General features: G+C 38.0%; 1 long non-coding RNA gene across 4 annotated transcripts in view; it reads right to left on the reverse strand.

Annotated features, from left to right (window-relative positions):
• Nucleotides 1–22,475, reverse strand: part of LOC134734106 (uncharacterized) — a 314,108-nt gene extending 291,633 nt beyond the window's left edge. For 3 of the 4 annotated variants that reach the window (XR_010117478.1, XR_010117476.1, XR_010117479.1), the window contains exon 1: nucleotides 22,098–22,475. This is a non-coding gene — a long non-coding RNA (uncharacterized lncRNA). Of the gene's footprint in view, nucleotides 1–17,996; nucleotides 18,057–22,097 lie in introns of all 4 variants that reach the window. The other variant, XR_010117477.1, reaches the window with a different exon arrangement.
• Nucleotides 22,476–22,710: the final 235 nt, after the last annotated feature.

Genomic DNA, 22,710 nt, shown 5'->3' on the forward strand with positions numbered 1-22,710 from the left:
CTAAACAAATAAAAACTGCTACTTCTCACCTCACAGGCTTAGCTTGTAATTCAGAAGTTTCAAATGCCAAATCCAAAACATAAATAAGTTTTATTTGACCCACGCAGTGATTTTTAAATTTTTAATTTTAAAATTTAATTTTAAAAATCAAGAAATTTCACTTTAAAAATCCAGATGTCAGGCTAAGCTCAGTGGAATATGCCTGTAATCCCAGCACTTTGGGAGGCCGAGGTGGGAGGATCCCTGGAGCCCAAGAGTTCGAGACCAGCCTGGGCAATATGGCAAAACCCCATCTCTAAAAAATACAAGAATTAGCCAGGTGTGGTGGCGTGCTCCTGTGGTTCCAGTTCGTTGGGAAGCTGAGGTGGGAAGGATCACTTGAACCCAGGAGGTTGAGTCTACAGTGAGCCATGATCGTGCCACTGCACTCCAGCCAGGGTAGCAGAGCCAGACCCTGTCTCAAAACAAACAAACAAACAAACAAACCAAAAAAACAGGTGTTCAGTGTCTCTTGCTGTGCCCTGCACAACACATCAGCTGAAGGGGGTAAGTGGGGCTGGTTCCCAACCCATGCTCCTTTGCTGAGCCATATTCACAAGGCCTGTGCACTCATTTGCCAAGCCTGGACTATAATCCCTAAGGGGAAAGAGTGACTTTTTCTAATTTGCACAAATGTGCTATATGGTCTAACAACATCGCATCCCGGGGCCTTCATTCATCATTCACACATAGTAGAAATCACCTAGAATATTTAAACAAAGCATGTAAGCTTGAATTTACTGCACTCCTGACCACTCCCTATTATTACTCTCCTGCTTCACTATATTATGCCTGTTATCTCTGTAGATATTTGAGTTTCCAACTTTTGGTTAGGATAAAAAAAATTACTTCTAATTTATTCATCTAAATTATGTAAGTTTAAATTCACTTTGCAGAGGTAGGTTGATGATGCCAATGCAAACCCTCAGCAAGCTGGCTTTTCAATCAGATAGACCTGGGTAACTATCTAACGGGGAAATTTATGAGACCTGTCTGTGTATCAATTTCCTTATCTGGTAGCCGGGCGCGGTGGCTCACGCCTGTAATCCCAGCACTTTGGGAGGCCGAGGTGGGCGGATCACGAGGTCGGGAGATCGAGACCATCCTGGCTAACACGGTGAAACCACGTCTCTACTAAAAATACAAAAAATTAGCCGGGTGAGGTGGCGGGCGCCTGTAGTCCCAGCTACGCGGGAGGCTGAGGCAGGAGAATGGCGTGAACCCCGGGGGGGCGGAGCCTGCAGTGAGCCGAGATTGCGCCACTGCACTCCATCCTGGGTGAAAGAGCGAGACTCTGTCTCAAAAAAAAAAAAAAAAAAAAAAAAAAAAAAAAAAAAAAAAAATTTCCTTATCTGTAAAATTAGACTAATATTACCTGCTGGGTTTGTAGTGCAGATTAAATGAAATGACATGTAACAAAATATTAAGTGTATACTAAGTACTCAAAACATGTAATTTCATGTTAATTGCTGAAATGACATCATCTTTCTAATCCTGAAGTAGAAAACTTGTCAATGATTTCTAGAATCATAAATATTCATTCAAACGTATTAGACTACAAGCTGCATGAAGGCAGGTACCATGTCTACCTTTCATTAGTCTCTCCCCAACACTGGCACACAGTAAGAACTTTAAATTTATTAGTAGAATAAATGAATAAAATTACTTTCCAGGCTGCACTGGGAACTGGGAAATGAGAAAGATCCTTCTCCCTCTCTAATCCAGGCATACTCTTCCAACATGAATCAGATAATACAATTAAAATAGGAGTCTATAACAGAGACTAATAATAGATGCACTTGAACAGTGTAAACAAGATTAAATGTTTGCCTTGGGTTGACATACATGTCCTGGACAATTAAACGTCATAATATAATAATGCATTAAATACAAAAACAAGGAAAGTCCAGTCATTCTCACCACCAAATACAGGCATTAAAGTCTACTAATGAATGTGGAAATCTCAGTTGCTCTCATTTGATCTTCACACATTATATGAATGTATCAAATTACCACATGTAACCCCAAAATATGTCCATCTATTATGTAGTATTTTTAAATGTTTTAAATGAAAGCATTAATTCAAGGCATGAGATCCAGAAACCAAATATAAAAGAGCTGCAGATTGTCACTTTTCAAATGGCTCCAGGAAGAATTTTAGCATGATAGATGGCTGGAAGTTTTACTTAAAGGTAGAAAGTTTTAGAAACTAAGCATGTCCCACAGGTTGTCAATAAAATAGTGAGCTAAGGGCAGAGCTCAATGGCTCTCTGACACTTTCCCCTCTTTAAAAAAAAAAATTAAAAACTGGTACAGCCCAGAAGACTAATTTGTTCAATTGTCTCCTGTCTGCTGAAATACACTAACACTTTGGCAGGGTTTTCACAGTGGAAGAAACAAGGTAGTTGACACTGTCTAGTTAGACGACTTGGATCTAAAATGTAAAGGCAAGTGAGATTTGTTTTTCCTAAATCTTTCTTTAAGACAGCATATCAGTCTCATTCACCCTCCCACTAACTTTCTTTGAAAACATGCAAGGCTACTACAATATACTTTAGTGATCCAGGTTCTTCCTTTTTATATTAATACAACTGGAAAGTGTGATACTACCTCTATGTGTGTAATGTAGCACAAAGGTATGCTCACTGAGGCATACAACCAGAATGTGTCAGTTCAGAGGAGGAAAAGTCCTCTCATCCCTGGCAAAATATTTTACACTAAAAACTATAGCTATTTCCAATGCAAGATTTACTAAGTGATATATCTGAGGGGCAAGTGACTTCATGGTCCAATAAATACCTTATTGCATGGGGTCTAGTTGGATATACCCACTTTTTAAAGGATAAGGAATTTTTTAGCTGTTCAAAATCTAAGCAATTTGTGACCATATATTCCCTAATGTAGAAGATTCCATTGGCTTCACTTTTATGACCTAGATCTTATGCTGTTGAAAAAAAATGTATGAGATGCTGCTATTTGATACATAAATGTTTTGTTTTTTTAAAAAAGATATTTTTCTATATCTACCAGTGAAAAGAAAAGAGAGATTTTTCTGTTTCTACCAGTGAAAAGGCTATGAGCAGAGTCGCCATTCGTTGACTCTTGTTACTTGAGTAGGTGCCTGTAAAGGACCAGGTGGTGTTTATGCAGATGACTGAGCAAGTTACAATGTGTTCTTCCTTTTGGATAAAACATTAGTGTATCAGATGTGACAAATCAGATGTTCATCTTCCACACTTCTGCATTATTTTACATTGAGAATTAGATGATGTGCTGGCTTAGCTTTTTGCTTTTGTTTTTTTCTTGAGAATAAGTTCATAAATAAAGTTATCTCTACACTCTGCATAATCATAGTCTTACAGAATAGCTAACTGGCTAGTTAATATGATAATTACACCTATATCTGTCTTACAGTGTGCAAGAGATAAAGCACGTGCTCTGGGGTAACAAAAACACACCATTCATATACTCTAGGAGCTATTTAACATATTATCCATTCCTATGCTCTTGTTGTCAAGGGAAAATGTGGTCTTCTCATAAAGATTTTGAAATGAACCATCTGACACTCCAGTGTCCAATGAGGAAATTAGCGTTTACTGAGCACCAAAATGAAAGGCTCAAAACAAACTTCTACTTCCAATCCAAAGGGATATCTGAAGTAGATTATATGTTTACATTAAATTTTTAAAGAGCCCGAAAATAATTTTTAAATATTCAGACAACATTCCCATCTATAGAATCTGCAGGACTCTTTCACCCACTTAGCATTCCCATGCTTTCAGACCACTCTAACTCCCCTTGGCTGCTCTCCAGGGAGCATTGTTCCCAGGAAAAGACATTTAGAGGTTCCCCGTGAACACATATTTCCAATAAAGACAACTGAAAAATGTATGCTGCTTTGTGTATTTTATTTTAACTTTTAGAGACAGGGTCTCACTATGTTGCCCAGGCTGGCCTCGAACTCCTGGGCTCAAATGATTCTCCTGCCTCAATCTCCTGAGTACCTGGGACTACAAGCACATGCCACCATGCCTGGGTTGGTATCTTTATATTGAGAGCTTCTATTATGAATAAGAACAGCACTCTGTCACTAGTGAGAAACTAACAGAGGAAAGCATTCCTCTGTTATACCATAATCATTTGTGGGGCATGTTATATATAGTTTGCTCCTGATCATAAAGCTACAAAGTTTGTAAAAAGACTTTACCAATGCGAGAATTTAGTGAAAATCATATAATTTGCTTTGTACAACGTTTGGAAAAAACTTTACCAATGTGGAAATTGAGTGGAAATGATATAAAGAGGATGGATTTAAACCTAGGTCTATCTAACTGCCGAATCACTACTATATCCACTATACCATACCGCTATTGTTTTTTGAACTTCAGCTGTGAATTCAACACTCAGGTGAACACATTCCATGCATTAAATTTAATTCTAACAGAGCTCTGTATGGTCTCATAGCATCTTCTTTATGCCTTCCTTATAGCACATTTATGATATAATTTGTAATATAGTTGTTATCCATGTACAGTGTATTTTCCCCTACTCTCTACAATATCAGTTCCTTTAAGGCAGGAAAGATAATATTCATCTTGATATCCCCTCAGAACCTAAAAATGTGCCTTATATATGCCAACCATCCAACAAATTATGACTGAATAAATAAACCCATAATGGCATTGGATAATTCAGGAGCTGTTTCAGAATCATCATCATAAATACACTCAATATTATAACATTGATAAAATTAGTGAGAAAATAGAGAATACTGGAATAACTAACTGCCTTAGATTGTTATATTAATTTGTATTGCTGCATAACAAAATACCACACAATTAGCTTCTTAAAACCATCTACATTTATTAATCTCCAGTTTCTATGGGCAGGAGTCCAGGCATGGCTTAACTAGGTCCTCTGCTCAAATCTCACAAGGCTGTTACAATCTAGGTGTCAGCCAGGCTGTGTGCCTTTCTGGAGTTCACATGGTTATTGGCAGAATTTAGTTCCTTGCTGTCATAGGGCTGAGGTCCCCACTTTCTTTCTGGCTATCAACCGAAAGCCTATCTTAGCTCCTAGAGGCCCTGCAGTTCCTTGCCCTGTGGCCCCCTCACACATGACAGTTTACTTCTTTAAGGCCAGTAGAATAATCTGCTAAAACTGAGTCCTATATAATCAAGGGAGTGATTATCCCATCACCTTTGCTGTCTAATATAACCTAATGAAGGGAGTCACTGGCTCATTATATTTACAGGTCCTCACCAATGCTCGAGAGGAGGGAATTCTATAGGCGCATACGCGAGGGAATGTTGAAGGCCATCTTAGAATTCTACCCATCACTGTGGGGTTTCCAGAAGCAGATCCTGGGACAAGAATTGATGTGAAAGTTATTTATTAAGAAGTTTTCCAAGGAAAAACCAGTAAAGGAATGGAGAAGTGGGCAGCAAAGAAAAAAAAAGAAGCAAGGATGCCAATATCTAGCAAGTTCTCATGGGAGCTAAATTTAGCTCAATTCTACAGTGAAATTCAACAGTTTGGGTTATGTCTAAGGGTTGCAAAGATGAGGGGTAAGGAAGCTTGAATATCACACTCCTGTCCCTATCAGGTATTGGTATCAGGGCTATCTCCAGAGCATATAAATTCCCACTTCAGGCATCCAGAAACAAACTCACAGCCATAGCCTACACTCAGCTTTCTCACAAAGCAATGCAGATGCATGAAAACTTCTGGGAGTCAAAATAAACAAAAATGATTAAGGGATTTAAGAAAATAATAGTAGGGCATTGACATTATCTGCTACATGAACTTTTTCTAAAAGTGTGTAAATATCACAATGAAAGTTACATCATTTTGTTGTAAAATATATATATAAATATAATTAATTATTTAATAAATATGCAAACTTCTGGTTTTAGTAACATGGCAGTCTGAGTTAACATGGACCCCCCACACACACATTCACACTATAGCCATATAGAAATGCTGAATAAATTAACTGGCAACCGATGAGTGAGGAAAGATCTGGTAAGGAGGAAGCTGAAAGAGATTCTTTAAATCTCTGTATGAAGCCTTGAGCTATCCTCAACCTGAATATGTGTAAAGTCTATCAGACTCAGACAGCAAAAGCTCTGAGACCTGAACTATAGTATTCACCATGCATGGAAGCACATAAGCACATAAGCTTATGAAAGCACATAAGCTATGAAAACCAGAATAACACAGCAAAGTCTGTGAAAACTAAACTGACATTGGAACCAAGCCCAACTAGACCAGGTCAGAACTTACAATGTAAATCCAAGGTTGATTTCTTGCTTTTAAAAAAACAAAGCCCATCTCCAAAAGGATTTAATAGAGCCCAAAACTCATAACACAGTATTCAAAATATCTAACACACAATTCAAAATTACTTGACATAAAAAATCACTAAGAAATCTAAACAACTGAAAGGAAAGGGCAATCAACAGACATCAACATTAAGATGATCCAAATGTGGAATTATCAAACAAAAAAAAAGTTATGACAGCTAGTATAACCATGCCACAAAAAGTAAGGGCAGATAATCTAGAAACAAATGGAATTATAGTCTCAGCAAAGAAATAGAAGCTACAGAATAAAAACTTAAAAATCTACAACAGAAATATACAATAAAAAAAAATTTTAAATTCACCAGAGGGACTTGACTTAATGGCCAATGAAAGAAGAAAGTCAATGAACATGAAGACAGATTAGTAGAAACTATTCAATCTGAACAATGAAAGGGAAAAAATGGTCAAAAAATAAACAGAGCCTCAGAGACCAGTGAGATAATATCAAAGGTATAACATTTATCACACTGGAGTTATTGAAGGAGAGGGAAAAAAAAGAATAGTGCAGAAAAGTATTTGAATAAATAATGGCTGAAAATTCCCCAAATTTTTTGAAAGACACAAATTTACAGATCCGAAGAATCTCAGCAACCACAAACCAGATAAATGTAAAGAAAATCACACCTAGATATATCATAGTGAAACTCCTAGAAATCAAAGATAAAAGTTTTAAAATCTTGAAATTAACAGGGAAAAATTACATTACATATGGAGGAGGAAGAATTTCAATTACTGCAGCTTTCTTATTGGAAACTATGGAGTCCAGAAGACAGCAGCATAACATTATTTTCAAGTACTGAAAGAAAGAACTGTCAGCCTAATCCTGTATCAAAAATATCCATCAGAATGAAGGCAAAATAAGGACATTCTCAGATAAGGGAAATATGTCACCAGCAGATGTGCTTTCAAAGAAATGCTAAATAAAGGTTTACAAGTGGAAGGAAAGCAATAATAGAAGGAAACTTGGAAGGTCACTAACAAGGAAAGAGCAATAGAAATTGTAAATATCCAGGTAAATAAATTAGAGTGTTATTTGCCTCTTGTTTGTTATAATATGTATGATTGCTGAAAGCAAAAATTATAATGCTATTTTAAAATAGGTTGATGTGATACATATAATAACTACATCAAAAATGGGGAAACGTAAACTGTCCTAAGGTCTCTTCATTTTACCTAAAGTGGTAAAGTAGCTTGTGTAAAGTTTGATATGCATATTGTAAGCCCTAGGATAACCGCTAGAAGAAAAACTACACTAAGAGATATACTAAAACAAACACTGCAGACAAATAAGAATGGAATTCTAAATGTTCAAACAAATCAAAAGAAGGCAAGAAATTAAAAACAAAGGTATATAAAACAAAATGAATGGACAGAAAACTAATAAAATAGTAGCCTTAAATCCAACCATACAAATAAGTACATTAAATGTCTGTGGTCTAAACATACCAATTAAATAAGAGAGATATTATCAGATAAGATTTGAAAAAGAAAAATTCAACCATGAGCTGTCTAAAAGAAATCCATTTCACATAATGATAAAAAAAAAAGGCTAAAAACAGCACAATGAAATAGCATATACTAGGAAAATGCTAATAAAAGAAATGCTGGAGTAGATGTATTAATGTTGGACAAATTCAGAATAAGGAAAATTACCAGTGACGAAGAGGGAATTTACATAATTATAAAACATGCAATTCACCAAGAAGGTGTAACAATTTTAAATATCCATGCACCTAACAATACAGCTATAAAGCACATGAAGCAAAAGCTTAATAAAATGAAAAAGACATACAGAAAAACCCACAATTATAGTTGGTGACTTCAACATATCTCTATCAGTAATTAATAGAATAAGCAGACAGAAATGCAGCAGAAATATAGGAAGTTTGAATATTATCAACTAACTTGACCTAATTGACACCTATAGACTACTCCATCCAACAAAATAGAATACACATTCATTTCAAATGCCTTTGGAATATTCAGTAAGTTGGACCACATTCTTAAATTTTAAAGAATTAAACTTATCCAAACTATCTGCTGTGGCCATAAGAGAATTAAACTAGAAGACAATTAGAGAAATAAATCATTTCCTCCAGATACTTGGAAATGAAATAATGCACAATTAAATAATCCAAGAAAAAGACTCAAAGGAAATTCAAAAATACTTTGAACTGAATGAAAAATAAAAATATAACATATCAAAATGTGTGGGATATAGTTAAAACAGTGCTTAAAGGGAAATTCATGGTATTAAATGTGTAGATCAGAAAATAAGAAAGGTCTCAAATTAATGCTTTAAGCTTCCATCATACGAAACTAGAAATGAACTCAAAAAAAGGAAAGAAATAACAGAGAGAAAGATCAATTACATTGAGAAGAGAATAACAAAAGAGAAAATCAATGAAACCAAAAGCTGTTTCTTCAGAAATATTAAAACATACATAAAATTCTGGCCAGGTTGATTAAGAAAGACAGAAGGCACAAATTACAAACATCAGGAATGAAGCAGGGTATAATGCTTCAAAACCCACAGACATTAAAGAATAATGAAGGAATGCTATAAAAAAAAACTCTACTCATATAATAAATTTGACAGCCTAGATGAAATGGACCAATTCTTTCAAAGACATTAACTATCAAAACTCACTCAAAATATAAATAGATAACTGAGGGGTCCTATATTTATTAAATAAATTAAATCCATAGATAAAATATTTCTAATAAAACAAACTCTAGAACCAGAGGATTTCACAAGTGAAGTCTACCAAATATTTAAGAAAAAAATTAATACTAGTTCCACACAATGTTTTCAGAAAAAAGAACGTTTTCCAGCTCATTTTATGAACACATAACTACCCTGACCCCTAAACCAAAGACAATACAAGAAAAGAAAGCTACAGATCAATATCCCTCATTAATATAGATGTAAAAATTATTCGACAAAATTTTAACAAATCAAAATTTATCAATATATTTTAAAAAACATATCACAACTTAGTGGGGTTTATCCCAGAAATGAAACGCTAATTTATATTTGAGAAATATTCAGTGTAAATCACCATAGCACAGACTAAACAAAGAAAAGCCACATGATCATATCAGCAGATACAGAAAAAGCATGTGAGACAATTCAACATTCATTCATGATATTTTAATTATTAAATAAAAACAACCCTTAGCAAACTAAGAAGAGAATGGATCTTCTTCAATCTGATAGGGAGCATCTGCAAAAAACCTATAGCTAACACCATACCTAATGGTGAATGACCAAAAGCTTTCCTCCTATGACTGAGAAATAAGCAAGAATATCCAGTCTCACCACTTCTATTCAATATTGTTCTGGAAGTCTTAACAGGCACAGAAAGATAAGATAAAGAAATCAAAGACTTTTAAATTAGGAAACAAGAAATAAAACTATCCCTATTCAAGATAACATGTGTATCTACATGGAAAATCACTAGGAACAAGGGACCCCAATCCCCAGGGCCACTAACTGGTACCATCCATGGCCTGTTAAGAACCGGGCTGTATCACAGGAGGTGAGCATCTGCAAGGGAGAGTTACTGCCTGAGCTCCGCCTCCTGTCAGATCAGTGGTGGCATTAGATTCTCATAGGAGCAGGAACCCTATCATGAACTGTGCACACCAGGGATCTAGGTTGCAAGCTCCTTATGAAAATCTAACTAATGCCTAATGATCTGAGATACAACAGATGAGATAGAACATCCCCCGACCCCCATCTATGAAAAAATTGTCTTCCATGAAACCACTCCCTGGTGCCAAAACAGCTGGGGACTGCTACTGAGGAATCTACCAAATGCTCTTAAAGCAACAAGTACATTTCACAAGGTCATAGAATACAAGGTCAACATACGAAAATCAATCACTTTTCTATATACTAGCAATGAACAACTGAAAATCAAAATTTTTAAAAAGTACTATTTACAATAGCCCCCTAAAAAATAAAACACACACAGATCTATATGCTGAAAACTATGAAATACTCAGAAAGAAGGCCTAAATAAATAGAGGCACTCCATTTTCATAGATTAGAATATTCAATATAAATAAGATGTCAATTTTCCCCAAAGTAATCTAGATTTAACACAATAGCAATTAAAATCCCAGAGAGATATTTTGCAGATATAGATAAGCCTGTTCTAAAATTTGTATGGAAAAGTAAAGGAACTACAACAGTTAAAATGATTTTGAAAAAGAATGAACCAAGTTGGATAACTCACATTACCCAACAGTAAAATGTATGATAAAACTATATCAATCAAGACTGGTAAAAGATGAAAAGACAGACACATAGATCAATGCAACATTACAAAAAGTTCACAAATACATCCACATAATTATGGTTGGTTGATTTTTAATAAAGGTGCAAAGGAAATTCAATGGAGAAAGGGTGATCTTTTTGACAAATGATACTTAGAAAAACTCGATATCATATGCAAAAAACTGAACTTCAGCCTTAACCTAATACCACACACAAATGTTAGCTCAAAATGTGTCAGAGACTTAAGTGTAAAATAGAAAAATATGAAACTCAGAAAAGAAATGTAGATAAACATCTTCATGACCTTGGGTTAATCAAAGAGTCTCTTGATAAGACACCAAGTGATTGGCCGGGCGCGGTGGCTCACGCTTGTAATCCCAGCACTTTGGGAGGCCGAGGCGGGCGGAGCACGAGGTCAGGAGATCGAGACCACGGTGAAACCCCGTCTCTACTAAAAATACAAAAAAAAATTAGCCGGGTGTGGTGGCGGGCGCCTGTAGTCCCAGCTAGTCGGAGAGGCTGAGGCAGGAGAATGGCGTGAACCTGGGAGGCGGAGCTTGCAGTGAGCTGAGATCGAGCCACTGCACTCCAGCCTGGGCAACAGAGCGAGACTCCGTCTCAAAAAAAAAAAAAAAAAAAAAAAAAGACACCAAGTGATCAATGCATTATAAAAGAAGAATTTATAAATTGGACTTCATCAAAATTAAAATATATTGTTCTATGAAGAAAATCATAAAGAGAATGAGAAGACAAATCATTGATTGGAGAAAAAATATTTGTAAATCACATACCTGATAAAGGATTTGTTTCCAGAATATACTTTAAAAACTCACAAAACTCAGCAATCAGAAAACAACCAACTTCATTTTTAAAATGGGAAAAAGATATGAAGAAAAAATGAATGTCTAATAAACACATGAAAAGAAATATGACATCATTAGGCATTATGGAAACACAATTAAAAACCACAATGATATACCATTATGCACTTATTAGAATGGCAAAAAAAAAAAAAAAATACCAAGTGCTAGCAAGGACACAGAGCAACTGGCACTCTCATACATTCCTGATAGGAATGCAATATGGTACAGCCACTTTGGAAAACAGCCTGGCAGTTTCTTATAAAATTAAACCGGGGGAGGAGCCAAGATGGCCAAATAGGAACAGCTCTGGTCTACAGCTCAGCATGAGTGACGCAGAAGACAGGTGATTTCTTGATTTCTGCATTTCCAACTGAGGTCCTGGGTTCATCTCACTGGGGAGTGCCAGACAGTAGGTGCAGGACAGTGGGTGCAGCGCACCATGTGTGAGCCGAAGCAGGGCGAGGCATCGCCTCACCCGGGCAGTGCAAGGGATCAGGGAATTCCCTTTCCTAGTCAAAGAAAGGGGTGACAGATGGCACCTGGAAAACTGGGTCACTCCCACCCTAATACTGCACTTTTCCAAGGGGCTTAAAAAATGGCACACCACAAGATTATATCCCACACCTGGCTCAGAGGGTCCTACGCCCACGGAGTCTTGCTCATTGCTAGCACAGCAGTCCGAGATAAAACTGCAAGGCAGCAGTGAGGCTGGGGGAGGGGTGTCCACCATTGCCGAGTTAGTTGTTTGATTAGGTAAACAAAATGGCCAGGAAGCTCGAACAGGGTGGAGCCCACCACAGCTCAAGGAAGCCTGCCTGCCTCTGTAGGCTCCACCTCTCGGGGCAGGGCACAGACAAACAAAAAGACAGCAGTAACCTCTGCAGACTTAAATGTCCCCCTCTGACAGCTTTGAAGAGAGTAGTGGTTCTCCCAGCACGCAGCTTGAGATCTGAGAACGGGCAGACTGCCTCCTCAAGTGGGTCCCTGACCCCCGAGTAGCCTAACTGGGAGACATCCCCCAGTAGGGGCAGACTGACACCTCACACGGCTGGGTACTCATCTGAGAAAAAACTTCCAGAGGAACGATCAGGCAGCAGCATTTGCGGTTCACCAATATCCACTGTTCTGCAGCCACCGCTACTGATACCCAGGCAAAAAGGGTCTGGAGTGGACCTCTAGCAAACTCCAACAGACCTGCAGCTGAGGGTCCTGTCTGTTAGAAGGAAAACTAACAAACAGGACAGCCACACCAAAAGCCCATCTGTACGTCAACATCATCACAGACCAAAGGTAGATAAAACCACAAAGATGGGAAAAAAACAGAGCAGAAAAACTGGAAACTCTAAAAATCAGAGCACCTATCCTCCTCCAAAGGAACGCAGCTCCTCACCAGCAATGGAACAAAGCTGGATAGAGAATGACTTTGACAAGCTGAGAGAAGTCTTCAGACGATCAAACTACTCCAAGCTACAGGAGGAAATTCAAACCAATGGCAAAGAAGTTAAAAGCTTTGAAAAAAAATTAGATGAATGGATAACTAGAATAACCAATGCAGAGAAGTCCTTAAAGGACCTGATGGAGCTGAAAACCAAGGCACGAGAGCTACATGAAGAATGCAGAAGCCTCAGTAACCAATGCCATCAACTGGAAGAAAGGGTATCAGTGATGAAAGATGAAATGAATGAAATGAAGCCAGAGAGAAGTTCAGAGAAAAAAGAACAAAAAGAAATGAACAAAGCCTCCAAGAAATATGGGACTATGTGAAAAGACCAAATCTATGTCTGATTGGTGTACGTGAAAGTGACGGGGAGAATGGAACCAGGTTGGAAAATACTCTGCAGGATATTATCCAGGAGAACTTCCCCAATCTAACAAGGCAGGCCAACATTCAAATTCAGGAAATACAGAGAACGCCACAAAGATACTCCTCGAGAAGAGCAACTCCAAGATGCATAATTGTCAGACTCACCAAAGTTGAAATGAAGGAAAAAATGTTAAGGGCAGCCAGAGAGAAAGGTCGGGTTACTCACAAAGGGAAGCCCATCAGATTAACAGCTGATCTCTTGGCAGAAACTCTACAAGCCAGAAGAGAGTGGGGGCCAATATTCAACATTCTTAAAGAAAAGAATTTTCAACCCAGAATTTCATATCCAGCCAAACGAAGCTTCATAAGTGAAGGAGAAATAAAATACTTTACAGACAAGCAAATGCTGAGAGATTTTGTCACCACCAGGCCTGCCCTAAAAGAGCGCCTGAAGGAAGCGCTAAACATGGAAAGGAACAACCAGTACCAGCCACTGCAAAAACATGCCAAATTGTAAAGACCATCGAGGCTAGGAAGAAACTGCATCAACTAACGAGCAAAATAGCCAGCTAACATCATAATGACAGGATCAAATTCACACATAACAATATTAACTTTAAATGTAAATGGGCTAAAAGCTCCAATTAAAAGACACAGACTGGCAAATTGGATAAAGAGTCAAGACCCATCAGTATGCTGTATTCAGGAAACCCATCTCATGTGCAGAGACACACATAGGCTCAAAATAAAGGGATGGAAGAAGATCTACCAAGCAAATGGAAAACAAAAAAACGCAGGGGTTGCAATCCTAGTCTCTGACAAAACAGACTTTAAAGCAACAAAGATCAAAAGAAACAAAGAAGGCCATTACATAATGGTAAATGGATCAATTCAACAAGAAAAGCTAACTATCCTAAATAAATATGCACCCAATACAGGAGCACCCAGATTCATAAAGCAAGTCCTGAGTGACCTACAAAGAGACTTAGACTACCATACAATAATAATGGGAGATGTTAACAACCCACTGTCAACATTAGACAGATCAATGAGACAGAAAGTTAACAAGGATACCCAGGAACTGAACTCAGCTCTGCACCAAGCAGACCTAATAGACGTCTACAGAACTCTCCACCCCAAATCAACAGAATATACATTCTTTTCAGCACCACACCACACCTACTCCAAAATTTACCACGTAGTTGGAAGTAACGCACTCCTCAGCAAATGTAAAAGAATAGAAATTATAACAAACTGCCTCTCAGACCACAGTGCAATCAAACTAGAACTCAGGATTAAGAAACTCACTCAAAACCGCTCAACTACATGGAAACTGAACAACCTGCTCCTGAATGACTATTGGGTACATAACGAAATGAAGGCAGAAATAAAGATATTCTTTGAAACCAACGAGAACAAAGAAACAACATACCAGAATCTCTGGGACACATTCAAAGCAGTGTGTAGAGGGAAATTTATAGCACTAAATGCCCACAAGAGAAAGCAGGAAAGAGCTAAAATTGACACCCTACAATCACAATTAAAAGAACTAGAAAAGCAAGAGCAAACACATTCAAAAGCTAGCAGAAGGCAAGAAATAACTAAGATCAGAGCAGAACTGAAGGATATAGAGACACGAAAAACCCTTCAAAAAATTAATGAATCCAGGAGATGGTTTTTTGAAAAGATCAACAAAATTGATAGACCGCTAGCAAGACTAATAAAGAAGAAAAGAGAGAAGAATCAAATAGATGCAATAAAAAATGAAAAAGGGCATATCACCACTGATCCCACAGAAATACAAACTACCATCAGAGAATACTATAAACACCTCTATGCAAATAAACTAGAAAATCTAGAAGAAATGGATAAATTCCTGGACACATACACCCTCCCAAGACTAAACCAGGAAGAAGTTGAATCTCTGAATAGACCGATAACAGGCTCTGAAATTGAGGCAATAATCAATACTTACCAACCAAAAAGAGTCCAGGACCAGATGGATTCACAGCCGAATTCTACCAGAGGTACAAAGAGGAGCTGGTACCATTCCTTCTGAAACTATTCCAATCAATAGAAAAAGAGGGAATCCTCTCTAACTCATTTTATGAGGCCAGCATCATCCTGACACCAAAGTCTGGCAGAGACACAACAAAAAAAGAGAATTTTAGGGCAATATCCCTGACAAACATTGATACAAAAATCCTCAATAAAATACTGGCAAACCGAATCCAGCAGCACATCAAAAGCTTATCCACCAAGATCAAGTGGGCTTCATCCCTGGGATGCAAGGCTGGTTCAACATACGCAAATCTATAAATGTAATCCAGCATATAAACAGAACCAAAGACAAAAACCACATGATTATCTCAATAGATGCAGAAAAGGCCTTTGACAAAATTCAACAACGTTCATGCTAAAAACTCTCAATAAATTAGGTATTGATGGGACGTATCTCAAAATAATAAGAGCTATCTGTGACAAACCCACAGCCAATATCATACTGAATGGGCAAAAACTGGAAGCATTCCCTTTGAAAACTGGCACAAGACAGGGATGCCCTCTCTCACCACTCCTATTCAACATACTGTTGGAAGTTCTGGCCAGGGCAATCAGGTAGGAGAAGGAAATAAAGGGTATTCAATTAGGAAAAGAGGAAGTCAAATTGTCCCTGTTTGCAGATGACATGATTGTATATCTAGAAAACCCCATCATCTCAGCCCAAAATCTCCTCAAGCTGATAAGAAACTTCAGCAAAGTCTCAGGATACAAAATAAGTGTACAAAAATCACAAGCATTCTTATACACCAATAACAGACAAACAGAGAGCGAAATCATGAGTGAACTCCCATTCACAATTGCTTCAAAGAGAATAAAATACCTAGGAATTCAACTTACAAGGGATGTGAAGGACCTCTTCAAGGAGAACTACAAACCACTGCTCAATGAAATAAAAGAGGATACAAACAAATGGAAGAACATTCCATGCTCATGGGTTGGAAGAATCAATATCGTGAAAATGGCCATACCGCCCAAGGTAATTTATAGACTCAATGCCATCCCCATCAAGCTACCAATGACTTTCTTCACAGAATTGGAAAAAACTACTTTAAAGTTCATATGGAACCAAAAAAGAGCCTGCATCGCCAAGTCAATCCTAAGCCAAAAGAACAAAGCTGGAGGCATCACACTACCTGACTTCAAACTATACTACAAGGCTACAGTAACCAAAACAGCATGGTACTGGTACCACAACAGAGATATAGACCAATGGAACAGAATGGAGCCCTCAGAAATAATGCCACATATCTACAACCATCTGATCTTTGACAAACATGACAAAAACAAGCAATAGGGAAAGGATTCCCTGTTTAATAAATGGTGCTGGGAAAACTGGCTAGCCATATGTAGAAAGCTGAAACTGGATCCCTTCCTTTCACCTTATACAAAAATTAATTCAAGATGGATTAAAGACTTACATGTTAGACCTAAAACCATAAAAACCCTAGAAGAAAACCTAGGCAATACCATTCAGGACATAGGCATGGGCAAGGACTTCATGTCTAAAACACCAAAATCAATAGCAACAAAAGCCAAAATTGACAAATGGGATCTAATTAAAGTAAAGAGTTTCTGCACAGCAAAAGAAACTACCATCAGAGTGAACAGGCAACCTACAGAATGGGAGAAGATTTTTGCAACCTACTCATCTGACAAAGGGCTAATATCCAGAATCTACAATGAACTCAAACAAATTTACAAGAAAAAAACAAACAACTCCATCAAAAAGTGGGAAAAGGATATGAACAGACACTTCTCAAAAGAAGACATTTATGCAGCCAAAAGACACATGAAAAAATGCTCCTCATCACTGGCCATCAGAGAAATGCAAATCAAAACCACAATGAGATACCATCTCACACCTGTTAGAATGGAGATCATTAAAAAATCAGGAAACAACAGGTGCTGGAGAGGATGTGGAGAAATAGGAACACTTTTACACTGTTGGTGGGACTGTAAACTAGTTCAACCATTGTGGAAATCAGTGTGGCGATTCTTCAGGGATCTAGAACTAGAAATACCATTTGACCCAGCCATTCCATTACTGGGTATATACCCAAAGGATTATAAATCATGCTGCTATAAAGACACATGCACACGTATGTTTATTGTGGCACTATTCACAATAGCAAAGACTTGGAACCAACCCAAATGTCCAACAATGATAGACTGGATTAAGAAAATGTGGCACATACACACCATGGAATACTATGCAGCCATAAAAAAGGATGAGTTCATGTCCTTTGTAGGGACACAGATGAATCTGGAAACCATCATTCTCAGCAAACTATCGCAAGGACAAAAAACCAAACACCGCATGTTCTCACTCATAGGTGGGAATTGAACAATGAGAACACATGGACACAGGAAGGGGAACATCACACTCCGGGGACTGTTGTGGGGAGGGGGGAGGGTGGAGGGATAGCATTAGGAGATATACCTAATGCTAAATGACGAGTTAATGGGTGCAGCACACCAACATGACACATGTATACATATGTAACAAACCTGCACGTTGTGCACATGTACCCTAAAACTTAAAGTATGATAATAATAAAAAAAATTAAACCTACACTTACCATATGATCCAACAATCCCACATCCATCTGTTGTACTCAGCTATTTTTAGGGTATTCATCCTAGAGAAATGGAAACTTATGTTCACACAAAAACCTGTACATGGATGTTTAGAGCAGCATGTTTGCCACAAGTAGAAACCTGCCAAAGAAAGCTGTCCTGCCTAGGGCTCTCTCTCCTCCATGGGGAAGGTCTGCATCCAGCGACTAACCAATGTGGGGGTATAGCCTTGGCCTCCTTGCTTTAAGACAGACAATTTTTCACAGGCATCCCAGTTTCAGAAGTCTCTATAAGGTCAGTTGAAATGTCTACTGTGACTGAATCATAGTTCAACTTTTCCTTTAACCCTATTATTCTTCCCTCACCATTCACAGGTATGTCTCCCAAAACACCCACCAAAAAAACTTCCACACACAAATCTCAGAGTCTCAGAGACTGTTTCATGAGGAACCCAATTTGTGACATGGTAAAATTAAGTTCACCTCAAGTAAGGGAAAGATGAGAATACGATTTGGGACAAGAATAAGAAAAAGTTAAGCTAATATTGGTGTTTGTTATTTTTATAACTGTTTTAAATGTATGCATGTCTTCAGCAGACACTCTGATGTGTGTTATAGTAATTCAAGCCATATATCTCTGACAGTTATGTAGTAATTCCAAAAAATTTGTAAAATATGTAGGTAATAATCTGGCCTAGGGGCAAGGCGGGAAACTTTAAATATTGAAACACCAGGTGAAACAGTCTATTGTACTCAGCTCTTTTTTTCTCTGAAAGTCACTTGTAAAAAAAAAGTATATGTGTATATATATATATACACACACATATATATGTATATATATATACGTATATATACATATATATACATACGTATATATGTATATATATACACATATATATATATACGTATATATATATATATATATATATATACGTATATATATTTAAAGTTTGGGCCAGACTTAGTGGTTCACACCTGTAATCCCAACATTTTGGGAGGTCGTGGCAGGAGGATCACTTGAGCCCAGGAGTTCAAGACCAGCCTGGCCAACATAGTGAGACTCCTACCTTTACAAAAAATAAAATAAAATAAATAAGCCAGACATGGTGGTGCATGCCTGTAGTCCCAGCCACTCAGGAGGCTGAGGTGGGCGCACCTCTTGAGCCCAGGTGATTGAGGCTGCAGTGAGTTGTGATCACACCACTGCACTCCAGCCTGGGCAACAGAGCAAGACCCTGTCTCAAAACATACATACATACATACATACATACATACATAAACTCTATATATATATGGTTTAGGAAAAAAACTTTAGTTCTGGAACAAAAACAAATAGTAAAAAAAGAATATTTTCACAAGACCAAAAAGATAAAGATTTTTCTAACATAAGACTTTCTTTTCATTGGGGCTTTTACAGCAATTTGAAAGAATAATAGTATCGAAAAGAAGTGTACATTGTATTTCCCATATATTATCTCATGTTATTAATTAAATGTTTTTGGTTATGAATCCCCATGTTGCATGGCCACAACATAAAAATGAGCCTTAATTTTACTCCTTTGGCTACTTTAAATATCACAACTTCAGACCATCCAAATTAGGACAGCAAGCCAAGAAACCGGTGAGAAAAAACTGCTATATCACAACCTTACAGAATTTGAAGAAGCTGTTAGCCATGGGAATCATCAAGGGACAAATTCACCCCCTGCCTCTGTGCCTGACTCACAGATTCTAAACTAGCTGAGGACACTTGAAAAAGTCTGCTTGGTGAGAAAGTTCTTTTTCTCCTTCTTATGTGTGCACGTGCACACATACAGACACACTCACGCAGCTTCAAGTTCACAAGCCTGCAGCAGAATGGGCCTGGAGAAAGGAGATGATCTCTAAAAGGCTATATATAAAAGTTGTCAAAAAAAAAAAAAAAGAAACTGCCCACAAGGACTAAACTTCCAGGAGTGCAGATACAGTGAGGGACAGATTAGCTAAAATTCTGTGTTTGCAGAATAGATTAAACATCAAAAAGAAAAGCAGAGACCCCCAAAAAATTCCCTTTACTGTAAGACTTTTTGTTTAGTTCTTATTTTTAATGCTTTCCCACAGAGAATAGAATATGAAACCAAGAAGCCCAATCTTAACTGAGAGAGAGAACATTAAAGGGCATAAGAAAGAGAATTGAAGATTTATTCAATGGACAAAAGATTGAAGAGCTTTGGTGGGTTTTGTGTTTTGTTTTGTTTTGTTTTCTAGAGGATGACTTAAACTACAGCAGCCTGAAGGAAAGAGTAAAAAGTCTTGGATAAAGGCTAAGACTGCTAAGAAATCTTGGGCCAGAAAAGAGGAATTGCTCTGCAGTGGCAGCCAGAGGCAGTTTCAAGGACTGCCATCTGATTCCTAGGATTGGAGCTACTTCAGCAACTGTTTCTAAGCCTACGTTCAAAAACCAAGGCAATGTCACCAATGAGATTTGGATTATCCCAGGAAGCCAGAACATTTGGGTCTGCCAGCACTGGTAAATTACTACCATGTAAATAAAGCATACTTTGTCCAGATCTGCTTGTCTTGCTAAGGAAACAAAAGCCACATCTCTTGCTTTCAAGGAGTTTGCTATCCTATAGAGGAGGAAAAAAAAAAAACATCTACATGTGTTAACATACGATTTTTAGAAGGCATAAATGTATGTCTACAATTAACTGTTGTTGTATAAGATGTAAAAGCTAAGTACTTGAGGGAGATAAAAGAAAGCAAAGATGGAACAGAGTTATTCCAATCAGACTATGACCAGAATCAGGTTTAAGAACAATGGGTAAATACTTCCAGGAGACATAAGTTGTACACATTTGTCTTGAAAGTGGTAGGTGTCATGGTTCTATGGGAAAGAATAAGAGGAAGATATAACACAAAAAATTGTCACTTAGCCAGGCATGATGGCACACACCTATAGTCTCAGCTATTCAGAGACAGGTGGAAGGATGCTGTGGTTCTATGGAAAAGAATAGGAGGAAGATATAACACACACACAAAAATTGTCACTTAGCCAGGCATGGTGTTGCACATCTGTAGTCTCAGCTACTCAGACTGAGGTGGGAGGCTCACTTGAGCCCAGGAGGCAAAGGTTATAGTGAGCCGAGATAGTGCCACTGTACTCCAGCCTGGGTGACAGAGCAAGACCCTGTCTCAAAAATATGTATACATATTGCTACCTTCTAGAGTTCCAAGGTAGAAATAAGGAGAGTGTGCTTGAAATTTGCATTGCTAACACATTTCCTAAGATGTATCAAAGAAAAAAAAGCACAGTTAAAATGGGAGTCAGTGAGAGGTTTAGCAGTTTTCATTTGATAAATGAATTAAAGAATTAATTGAAAAGGGGCAGCGTTAGGTGGAATTCAGGTGAATGAGTTAAAACTGTCAAGAACCATGAAGAGTCTGAGATTTTACCTTACTTGCAAGCTGACAAGTTAGCCTGCAAAAGTCATGAGATCCTATAGCAGAGATAAAGGGTTTAATTACTCAGGACCCAGCAGGCCACATGAACATCATTTTTGCTTTAGCTACCCTTCCCACCCAAGTGCCATGGGGGTGATGCCGAAGGGGCCCCGTGTATACTGCACATGCGGTAGGTTTGCATCACAGCTGAGAAATGCTGAACTTACAAAACCTGAATCTTTTATAATGGGGCAGTAAGCAAACCTGTCTGACCTTGCTCCAGAGGAAGACATTATTTTATTATACTGACAGTAAGCAAACCTGCATCCTTGAAACGATGATCCAGAACAAAAAGACAGTTGTTTCTGCTCACCAGATAGAAAAAAATGCAAGAGACCTATGGAGAATTTTCTCCAAACAAGTGGAAGATAGAAAGGCCTATAGAATGAGTGCATGTGAAAACAATAATTAAGAGATGAAGGAATATCACCGGGCAGTAAATGAAATAAATGAGGGGAAAATAGTATAGCTTAAGTAGGTGAGAAAACGTCAAGCAAAACTACTCTGAATTAGTCATCTGTTGCTGCATAATAAAATTACCCCCAAAGCTTAGTGATTTAAAACAATAAAAATTTATTTTCTCACATAGTTTCATGGGTCAGGAATCTGAGAGCAGCTTACCTGGGTAGTTCTGGTTCAGGTTCTCTCACGAGGTTACAGTCTAGATGTTGGCTGGGATTACAGTTACCTGAAGGCTTGACTGGGACTAGCAGATTCACTTTTAAGCTGATCATTCATTCACAGGCCTGGCAAGGTGGTGCTGGGTGTTGTCAGGAAGCTTCAGTTGTTGACCACGTAGACCTCTGAATAGGGCTGTGTGAGAGTCCTCACGACATGCAAGCTGGCTTCCCACAGAGCAAACGATCCAACAAGAGAGATCAAAGAAGAAGTCACAATGCCTTTTATGATCTAGTCTCAGAAGATTTCCTCTCACTCCTGCTATATTTTATTCATTAGAAGCAAGTCACTAAGTCGAGCTCACACTCAAAAGAAGGAAAATTAAGCTTCACATATTGAAGGATGTAATATCAAAGACTTAGGCTGGGCGCAGTGGCTCACGCCTGTAATCCCAGCACTTTGGGAGGCCGAGGCGGGCGGATCACGAGGTCAGGAGATCGAGACCATCCTGGCTAACACGGTGAAACTCCGCCTCTATTAAAAATATAAAAAAAAAAAATAGCCGGGCGCGGCGGCGGGCGCCTGTAGTCTCAGCTACTCGAGAGGCTGAGGTAGG

Source organism: Symphalangus syndactylus, chromosome 12 (genome assembly GCF_028878055.3).
Source record: "Symphalangus syndactylus isolate Jambi chromosome 12, NHGRI_mSymSyn1-v2.1_pri, whole genome shotgun sequence".
Classification (NCBI taxonomy): Eukaryota; Metazoa; Chordata; class Mammalia; order Primates; family Hylobatidae; genus Symphalangus; species Symphalangus syndactylus.